Below are 10,540 nucleotides of genomic sequence, written 5' to 3' on the forward strand. Positions count from 1 at the left end.
TCCTTCTTGACGGTTGGCCATGTTGTCACTAAAGCGGTAAGCTTTGCTGCCCCAGCGTCTGTCCGTATTTTGCACAACGAAAGAGTGCCGAGGAGGATGTGGGTCAGCAAGTCTATTTGCTCAATAACCATGCGCGTGGGAAACGACTACACGACATCCGAGAGGACCTTGTACAACAGTCCCGTCTTGGGACACCTCCCGGAATTCTCACCGCAGAAGGGCGACTTAGAAAATTACGTGGAATGCTTTGAAGCTTTCGCAACTGCAAGCAAGATTGACCCGGCTACCAAGCAGCAGATATTTTTCACGCTTATCGGCGAGGCTGCGTTCATCCCGCTTCTAGATCAGCTCTTTCCAAAAGAGCTTGCGGAAGCAAAACACGACGGCGTGTTTAAGATCCTGCTGAACATGTACGCTCCCAAGCGTTCGGCGTTCGTGGAACGATACAGATTCTACCGAAGGGATCAACGTCGAGGTGAAATCATCATTAACGATGTCGTGGAAATCAAGAAAGTGGCAGCTACGTGCCACCGAGGGACTTTTCTAGAAAAGGCATTTTGAGACCTTCTCATCGTGAGACAACCAAATGATGCAATCCGCTGCAGGCAGCCGGGGACAGAGGACAAAGACCTCATTTTTGACCGTGCCAACAGCTCTGCCTTGGAAATGGAAGAGGCGCAAAGAAAAAAACAACCGCATCTCCACGTGGTGAATGATGTTGATTGGGGCGAAGCTCTGGTGGTGCTTGTCTGCGTAGACGCTGAGCCGCATCGTGCCGAGCCTTTCGTTCGTTTTCATCCAAATGCGTATATAACCACGTTCCATACCACACATTCTCTTTCTGACATGGATGAAAACGAACGAAAGGCTCGGCATGCTGCGGCTCACCGTCTACGCAGACAAGCACCACCAGAGCATCGCCCCAATCAACATCATTCACCACGTGGAGATGTGGTTCTTTTTTTGCCCTACACGAGCACGAGAGCACGTGCTCACGTGCTCGTGAGCACGTGAGCGCGTGAGCTTACAAGCAGGAGCACCTGCCCCCGACGGCGGACGGACATACGGACATGGCTAGCCCCTAAGGAGCTTCGCCCCTAAAAGCAAGGAAGCTCGGCGCACATAGAGTCACTAAATATGCTTTGAGAGTACCGAAACTCCCAAAGTACGCGTCTGAAGCGCGTCAGGCGGCGCCATCTTGGGTCCACGCGCAGATGGAGGAGTGACTGTAGCTGAGCCATGCCGAGCTGTAGCCGTCGCCTGCGCCAGCTGCCGTAGCCGCAGCTGTGGCAGCGAATCAAGGTCGTGTTGTTCGTATCTCGACGTAAGAAGGAAGAAGTGCGTGTTGAGCGACAGACTTCAGCGTGCGCGCGCAGTAAACAGCAAACAGCAGCAGGCAGAAGGTAGCTGGACCCAAGATGGTGGCGTTGAAAGAGCGCGATGATGATGATAGCAACTCACGTGACTGTCGCTGTCCAATGATACCGCAGCGAACTAGAATATTGTTGAATAGAGCGACTGTATTGTCGGCAAAGTGCCGAAGAAAAGGAATGCGGTACTCTGAAAGCGTAGCTTATTTAATGACTCTAGGCGCACAGAGGAACCATCAGCTAGCACCATCGTGCAGACTGACGTCAGATGCAGCGGAGGTCTACGCAGCGTCAAGGTAAAAGTAACTTTCCGGATTCAAAGACAAATGTTGCGTGTACTGGATCTGGTAGCCCACAAACCAAAAAGGTATGGCCGCAAATAACGAGCTTGTGTTTTAAATGCTCACATCCTGGCCACAATGCGAAAATGCGTAGAACAAGTATCAAAGCAGTAACAACGGCAGAGAAAGGAAACTGAATTCTTCAAAGTTGAACGAAACCCGAAGGAAACACCTACTGAGTGAACGTAATGATCGACGTTAAACAGGTCGAAATGAAAGTGGGTACAATATCTGTTGTTTCGATAATGAGCGAAAACACAATTCGTTAAACGTTCGGGAACAAACGCTGCGAAAAAAGTGACTTAAGGCTAAAAGCTTACAATAAAAGATTGTTTCTAGTGAAACGGTATCTTAACGTTCGAGTAAAGATACGAGGGAAACGACCCCACTCTGCCGTTGATCTTTGCGCAGAATGCAAAAACGGTAATTCACGGTAACCTTGCCGGGTCGCGACTGGTTATCAAAAGTGCCACTGAACTGTTCTCAGATTATTTCACTGCACGCGAACACGACAAAAGTTCTATTGAAATATTAGTACAGTGACGTGTTTGAAAGTAGATTCGGCGTAATCGAGGGCTTCAAAAAAAGCTTACTTTTATAAAATAACGCCCGGCCTATCTTTTGCGAAGCAAAGCCTGTGCCTTATGCCCTCCGAGAATGCGTAGAAAAAGAGCTGAATGCTTTGAAAGAAAGCGGTGTAATCTACCGAGTTTAACATAGCGATGCGGCAGCACCCTCAGTCTTTGTTCCAAGGAAAAACAAGACAATGGGACTCTGTGGGGAATTTTGCGTCAAATAAATCTTCTTTTGAAGGGAAATCGCTACCCGTTCCCACTACCTGGAACATAATTTGTGGCAGTAGTGGGAGTGACAGTTTTCACTGTCCTCGACTTATAGAAATCTTCTTGTAACGAGAGCTCGAGGAGCACTCGCAAGAGCTTCTAACGGTAAACACCCACTTCGGGTTACACCGGTTCCAACGACTTCCCTATGGAGTAACAGGTGCGCCTGCGTTGTTTCAGTCAGTAATGGATCAGACTCCAAGCAGTGCTTGTTACATCGACGATGTTCTAATTTCCATTATAACACACGAGAAAGCGCAGAAAACTTCGACCGTGTTTTGGAGCGACAGCGGAAGCACGGAGTCTGCGTAAATTTCAAAAAGTGTAGATTGTTTCGGAGAAGTGTCAGGAATCTCGGACACGAGATAAGCAGCGGTGGACTGCAGCCAACAAAAAGAAAGGTCGAATCGGCGCTGAAAGCGCCAAAGCCACAGAACGAAAACTATTTGAGGTTTTTTTTAGGCTTACTGAGCTTCTAAGCGAAATTTTCGCCTTGCCTCAACATCAGAACCGAGGCACAAACAACTCGGACAAAAACAATACCCATGGAAATGGACGCAGGAGTGTAAAGCAAATTTCGAGTGTTGCAGACAGCTACTGTGCAGCAACGCTGTTTTCTAGCTTTATTACGGTGCGAAACCGCTCAAACTGACATCTGATATGACTTCTTATGTAGTTGGTACAGTTATCTATCATGTTGCCAACGGACAAGAAATGCCAGTGGCCTATGCGTTGCAAACGTTAAGCGCCGCTGAGCGGAGCTACGCCTATATCGAAAGAGAAGCGTTGGCGAGCTTGTATAGCACACAGACAGTTTATAAGAATCTGTATGGAGGTTTGTTTACCATCGTAACAGACCTCCAACCGCTCAAGCACATTTTTGATCCTAAAAAGGCATTCTAGTTCCGTAGCTGCCGCAAGAATGCACGCTGGTCCAACTTACTTGCCAGTTACCAGTACATTATACAGTATAGAAAGTGTGGCTTCATTTTAAATGCAAACGAAGTGTCAAGGTTACCGTTACCTTGCCCACAGACGCAGGAAGCTGTTCATTATTTCTCTTTTTTGTTATAGGAGAAGCGCTAAAGTAGACTCACGCACCCTCACACTCACATTCACACCAGAAAAACGGTCACTCACGTCGCGCTGACTTTCAACTCAAATCGTATTTTCGTCTTCTTTCATTTTTCTTTTACCCGTATTTAATTTGTCATCTCACTTCGTTCTCTTCTGTACAAAACAATTAGCAATGTCTATCGCACATTACCTTCGAGAATCAAGATATGACAATTCTTTTTCCTAAGCGTTATGGATGGACTACTAACAGGTGTCACTCCTTTTTATGATGTTACCTGCCTCTATTACCTCACGTGTTAACTGATGATGGTTCTTTCCGATTATGGTGCCATTTTTGAAGTCCGCGGCGCGCCCACAGTCACGGCAGTGAATGCCCGAAAGTCCTGAGTTTGCTAATCGGGTGTTGTTGTTTGGTTCCCTTAATCTGTCATTAATACATCTTCCAGTTTGTCCTGTGTTATATGTGCCGCATGATAGGGGAAAGGAATAAATAAATCACTCCTTCTGAGCAAGGTATGTACACTCTCAGAAAAAATGCTGTATTATTACACCCTTTGTCCCATATAATGCATTCCAAAACTTCAATTCGACGTACAGCGCCCTACAGTCAAACAGGAGGCCCCAAATTCTACGAGGGGCTTGATAGCCGAGTGGTACAGCTCATTAAGATAGCTAATGTACGCATTATTGACTAGAAAAAAGATTATCGGAGGTTTCTTGGCCCTACTGCAAAAACTCCGTGTTTTCTTTCTTTGGTCTTTGATACGTACTTTAGGAATTTAATAAATTATATCGCACAGTTATGAAGCCCCTCGTAAGCTTTTGGGCCGTCTGTTTGATTAAAGGGCGGTGTACGTCGAACTGAAGTTTTGGGGTGTATTATATGGGACGAAAGGGTGTAAGGTTATACTCTTTTTTTTTTAGAATGTATGGGGTTCTATGCTTTTTAGTGCAGACGGTATTAGCTTTTGGTATGGCGTTAACTTCTTTACCTAGGCCTGATAGTTTGATGAGGGCGGAAAAGACTGCATCGATATTTGCGCGATTCCCAATCTTCTTCAGGCTATGAGAAATGTTATGAATGTAGGAGATGACTACCGGTCTCTGGTTACTGAATCTTTCGCGTGGCTTGCGGGATGTGATTTGACCTATTTTAATCTGCTTAAGGAGACTTTCGGCGACTGAAGTTCACATAGGTGAAGGATATCCCACCCGTTCCGGACTTGCCGCTAGCAACTTAAGGCGTCGCAATACAAACTTGAAAAGACGAGCAGCTGAGGCAAGTCCGCGAGATGATTTGGCATGGTTGGCCCAAAGTTCTTGACAAAGAACTGGAGCCATACTTCATCAGGCGGCACAAACTATCGTTGGACATGAACTGTCACCAATCGAAGAACCGCGTGGCTGTTTTGTAGGAGACTCCAGGGCGCGCAGGCCACTTCATCGGTGTTTGTTGAGTGACTGTCTTCACTCTGTCCCCATCGTCCTTGCTAGGCATGGCGGCGTCGTGTGACAGCCTGCAATACACGAAGCTTCGTCGGACCGAAAATGTGGGAAGTCTCGGATCACCGCATTCCCTGTCTTGTCAAAATGTTTTCTCAAACACATTTAGTTTTCAACGCACGTACGCCTATAAATAAATTTCCTATCAAGCAAAGAACGTTTTTCGCCATATTCTCTCCCCTTAGGTCGCAAACATGACCTACTTTACACACAAAGTGAATCAACAAAGTGTTTCACCAACGAACAATAAAACAATAGAAAGCAAACGTATGGCTGCAAAAACATGCCGGAGTTTATAAGAAACTGCCTTTTTTGCCTTTTAAGTATGGGACAATTGTTAAACCGGATTACTACGGATTGAACACCCTGTTATCGAGCCACGCTACTGTCGACTTTTCACAGCGAATGTAATTCACGCATGCACGACGACGTGGCATCATTGGCACCTTCTCTCAGCCACAGCTGGAACCCCCCAATTATAGTCAGGTCCTATTCACCACCGAAAAATGTCATAAGAAGCACCATCAGCCATTTCGTGTTCTGGTGGTCTATCGAGATATCCTGATGGTCTGACGCAGGCAACGTCAAAACGTTTCGATTCTCCGTCAGTCACCACAAGAAACTTTTGACGGTCTCTGAGCTACAAAGAGAACCCTTTAATGGTTCATCAGCCACCATACAAAAATGTTTGATGGCGCATCAACACCATCAAGCAAGCCCATCGGACGATCAAAAAAGTCTGATGGACCATCAAGAAGGTTTGTTGAGCCATCAGATAAGGTCCCTTGGACCATCCAGAAGTGGTGATGGTCCGTCCATAAGGTGTGATGGGCCGCCAAGAACGTGCGATGATCCATGAAAAAGTCGGATGGGCCATCAGGAACGTCTGATCGGCCACCAAGAAAGTTTGATGGAACATCGGAAATTTCGGATGATCTTTTCGATCGCCTGGCAACAACCCTAAAGTAGGTGAATTAGCTTGGTTTTTCCAAATAGGTATGATATATTAATTGCAACATGGAATTTGTAGCATGTTGCAGATAAAATTACTGATGTAGTGTGTGGGGATAAAAGGAGGGAGGGATTACGCACCTTTACGTCCGGGTACCTTTCCGGTCAAACGGGAAATCCGATGCCCGTCCTACCGCGCGGCCTACGGCTACCAGCGAGGGCGGTCGCCGCGCCGGGTTCGGCCAACGCCATGCCAACAACGATGATCCCGGTATCCAACAGCGTTTATTGAGTACAAGGGGTCTCCAACAAGACACTGCGGTCAAGCCAGCCGTGAACACACTGTGCCCGCAGCGCCCGCCGACTTGAGAGCCAAAGATGAAATAGTAAGGGGGCAGGCGAGCTTTCCTTTCTACCCAAGTCTCAGGTATAATCAACATGGTTTGAGAGCCAAAGGGATCATTGCGAGCGGAGTCATCACCGGTCGGACGAGCTCACGGCGCTACCCGTCGTCGCAGGAGTTCGGGGCCATGGCTCTCGGCAGACGGACGTCCACAGGTAGTGGGGACGCCGACTGTCAGAGCCAGGGGAATCGCTAGCATGGAGTCATCGCCGGTCGGACGAGCTCACGCCGCGACTCAACCCGTCTCCCGGAGCCCAATCCAGGACTCCCCGACCACACGGCCGTCCACACGGTGGGCAGGCCCGACTCTCCCTCGCGCGATATCGCTGTTCTCTCGAAATCGGGGAGACGGGCGGAGGAGTGCGAGAGAGTAAGCCAGCGTGGTGACGTAGTCTCTCCGACACGATACGGAGCGACCGAGCTCGAAGTCATACGGCTTCGCCCGGAACGTCGGCGGCTCACGCTTTCTCGCGGGAGGGGAACTTCTGGCTCCCACAGTCCCCCCCTCCTTAAGATATTTGGCACCCTTTTTAGAGAAAGGGGCGCTGGCTCCCAAACCCCCAATATACAAGGCCTGCGCGCTGACAACACTGGTGCCAGTCGCGCTTACAAATACAAGATATTGATTCGGGGCCTAGGCAGCCCCCGGAACCGCCACCGTAAATGTTCGTCGTACCAGAATCCACGACGCACTCGTAGGGCGATGTACTCCGGTGCCGTCAAATTAAGCCAAGAAAAGTTCCTCGATGTCGGACGAACGAAGGGGTCGACACGAAGTTCTTTTAAAATACCAAGCGCCACTCACATGCAGACGTGGATGTTCGGCGGTGTTGCTCGGCTCACTCTGCACGTCGTCGACTCGTCGTGGTCCGACCTCCGTTGAAGCGGACACGGTGACGCGCGCCGGTGACATGGGTGCAGGTGACCGGTGGCGAGGGAAACGCCGGCCACCGAAGTCGAAGGCGCATCTCGAGGTCGGCATAAGCTGACGTCCGTGACCAGGCCCGCATCAGGAAGACTGGCTCAGCTGGGCTTCTCGGTGAGGTCCGACGACAGAATGACGACAGCGGCCATCTTGCCTCGGCCGGAAGTCAGTTTCCCCCGTCTTCTGCTCTTGGCCGCCGTCGGCTACTCCTCAAACTCCCGGTAGCGTCAGCGATGACGCACATCCGGCAGGTTCCGCCCGGTCACTCGGCGTGTCCCCCGTCCCGCCGCCGTCGCACGTAGTGGGGGATGGTACGGATCAAGGGGGAGCACGAACGTCTCCCTGACCCCCGAATTCATAGATGTGACTTGCTCTGAAGTCGAGCTTCAACTTGCTCAAGTCCGTCTTGCGACGAGCAAGCGCGGTTCATAAACGCGCCTTAACTTGAACCGGTCTTGAACGGAGCTTGAAGCGAACTTGAAGTGCCCAATTTTCAAGGCTGGGTTGGACCTATTGTGAACGCGACTTCGTAGTCGTTTCAACATGGCGGCTTGGCGAAGCGACGTCGCCGAGAGGATCTCCGCCTTCGAATTCGCAACTGGCGCGTGCGATATCGTCTTCGGGGACGCGTTTCCTTTGTCACGAGTCCCGCGACCATCAATTCGGGATAGGGAGAACCCAATGGAGCGCTAGAACGACGGGCAGTTCCTGGCGCGGTACCGCTTTACGAAGGGAACCGTGCGAGAGCTCCTCGGGATGCTGCCGCTACAAACGAGCACCGACTGCAGGGGCCTTTCGCTGACCCCCATGCTGCAACTGCTGGTCACGCTGCGGTTTTATGGTGCCGAGCCTTCCAGGTTGTGACTGGGAACCTCGTGAACGTGTCCCAACCAACAGTGTGCCGCGCTGTCGGAGTAGTTACGCAGCTGATCGCGAGGCACCTGTTCCGGGTCCTCGTTGACTTCCCCAGCGCCGCCCAATTCAACACGGTGATGCTCGATTTCTTCGCACTTGCGAAATTCCCCGGCGTCACCGGGTGCATCGACTGCACCCACGTGCGAATCAAGAGCCTCGGCGGCGACGACGCGGAGGTGTTCCGCAACCGCAAGGGAGTTTTCTCAATCAACGTCCAGGTAACGAGTGCAGAGTTCGCGGTTTACCGAATTTAGAGTTTAAAGAGCGACGCTTGCGGCGATCGCGAGATGTTATTCATTGGAGTATGCGCTCATGTTCGACTGCATGAAATTCTGAAATTCTGCCCCAAACATTGTAGTCAAAGCCCTCTCGTCTTTGCTTCGCTATATGCAGTGGTTGAACTGCTGCGCCAAACTGAGCCAGAACGAATAACCTGCTACATGTTGCTCTAAGTGTCTGGCACATGACATGGTTGGCGGTGCCACTGAAAATTAAGAAAGTACAGTTTTTTTCCCCTTGATGCTATGTACAAAAGTAGGGCTTCACGAATTCTATGTGCAAAAAGTAGGGCTGCACGAATATTTTAATTTTCTAATAGTAGTTTCAAATAATACGTTATTTGATATTCGCTTCCAAATGAACTGCAATATTCATACTTTTCGAAGCTTGCAATGTTCATATTGACATTGTCAGAACACATCACTTGAGCAGTTTTTGTAATGGAAATATTTGTCGAATATTACGACAGCTTCATTCGATGGGACCATTGCCACTAATTTTTCTTACTCATGTCTCCATGTTTCATTTCAACGCAGTCTACTTGCAGGCTGTCACCGGCCCCCAGCTGCAATTTTACGATGTGGTTGTGAGCTGGCCCGGGTCGGTACACGACAGCCAGATATTTGATAACTCCCGTGTGCGGGTGCTGTACGAGGAACGCCGGGTACCAGGGGTGCTGCTTGGGGACATGGGCTACGCCTGCTTCTTCTTCCTGATGACCCCCCTGGCAGATTCCGGTCCAGCCAACACACCACGAGGCAGGCAAGTAAATCCTACAAGTGCCTGAGCAAATGTAGGGCTATGTGTGGAGGCAAGGAAAACATTATATACAAACGTGGAACAGTAGTAGGACTACTGAACTTGTGCGCTAGTTGCGATGGTTAAATAATGTACGAACAAAATAAGTAAGATACTGGGTGTGGCAACATTCGCCCCGAAAATATCTGCCCTTATTGAGGATTATAGTCACTGACACGGTGAGGACTGCAGGGAGTCTTTCTGCCTTTCCTCCAGAGCACGCTCAATGCATTCTGGCATGCTTTGGCTGCACATGCATGCACGAAGTGAAGATGCCAATGTGTTACCGAATGTATGATGCTGATGCTGGAGGCGGGACAAGTGGAGCTTCTCCTGCTTGTCAATGTCTGCGGCTAGTGCGTTGTGCTGGAGCATTTTGAAACCGAGCTACTCGGGAGAAAGATATGAAAGGGATCTACAGGCAATATTATAATTTAATTAGCCACTCATGATATTCCCTCACACGATCAGGTACCAGAAGGCCCACATCAAAACGAGAAACTTTGTCGAAAGGGCCTTTGGCATCTGGAAGCGGCGCTTCCCCTGCCTCGACTTGAGGCTGCAACACAAGCGACGTCGGGCCGTGCAGATCATCACAGCCTGCGCTGCACTCCACAACCTGGCCTGCCTGAGGAAGGACCCATAGCCTCCACCTCCCCCAGCTCCGCCAGTTGTGCCTAGGGCACGCAGACCCAGGAGGAGGGCCACACGGCTAGTCCACCTGCCACCCGCCGTGGACACCGTGGAGGACTCCCTCACGGGCATACAGAAACGGGAGCAAATCATCGAAAGAAGCTTCAAATAGAAACTTCTTTCGAAGTGGAAGCTCCCTTCTACAATGACTGATCGAGCTTTGCCTTAAAGGGGCGGTGGAGCAATATTCAGTTACAATGTTTTTCACTTTACACAAGCTTACTGGCACTAGAGGAACCCTAGTATACTTGAATGCAATGCCGCTGACCAAGAAACATTTTTTGTTGCAGTGTAATTTCAGATAAAAGCAAGCATTTTCTTTCAATCACTCCTTCACAAAAGCTCAGGGGTCGCATTGTCGGTGTAGTCCCCCCTCAGAGTGACAATATTTGAATGCGGCTCACAGATTGGACCCTATAGTATTGCGTGAGCACTCGATTTGG

At 49.7% G+C, this 10,540-nt stretch overlaps 1 pseudogene; it reads left to right on the plus strand.

Annotated features, from left to right (window-relative positions):
• The first annotated feature begins 7,955 nt into the window (after positions 1–7,955).
• On the plus strand, positions 7,956–10,209 carry LOC120846876 (annotated as a pseudogene).
• Positions 10,210–10,540: the final 331 nt, after the last annotated feature.

Source organism: Ixodes scapularis, unplaced genomic scaffold (assembly GCF_016920785.2).
Source record: "Ixodes scapularis isolate PalLabHiFi unplaced genomic scaffold, ASM1692078v2 PGA_scaffold0__279_contigs__length_252992795, whole genome shotgun sequence".
Classification (NCBI taxonomy): Eukaryota; Metazoa; Arthropoda; class Arachnida; order Ixodida; family Ixodidae; genus Ixodes; species Ixodes scapularis.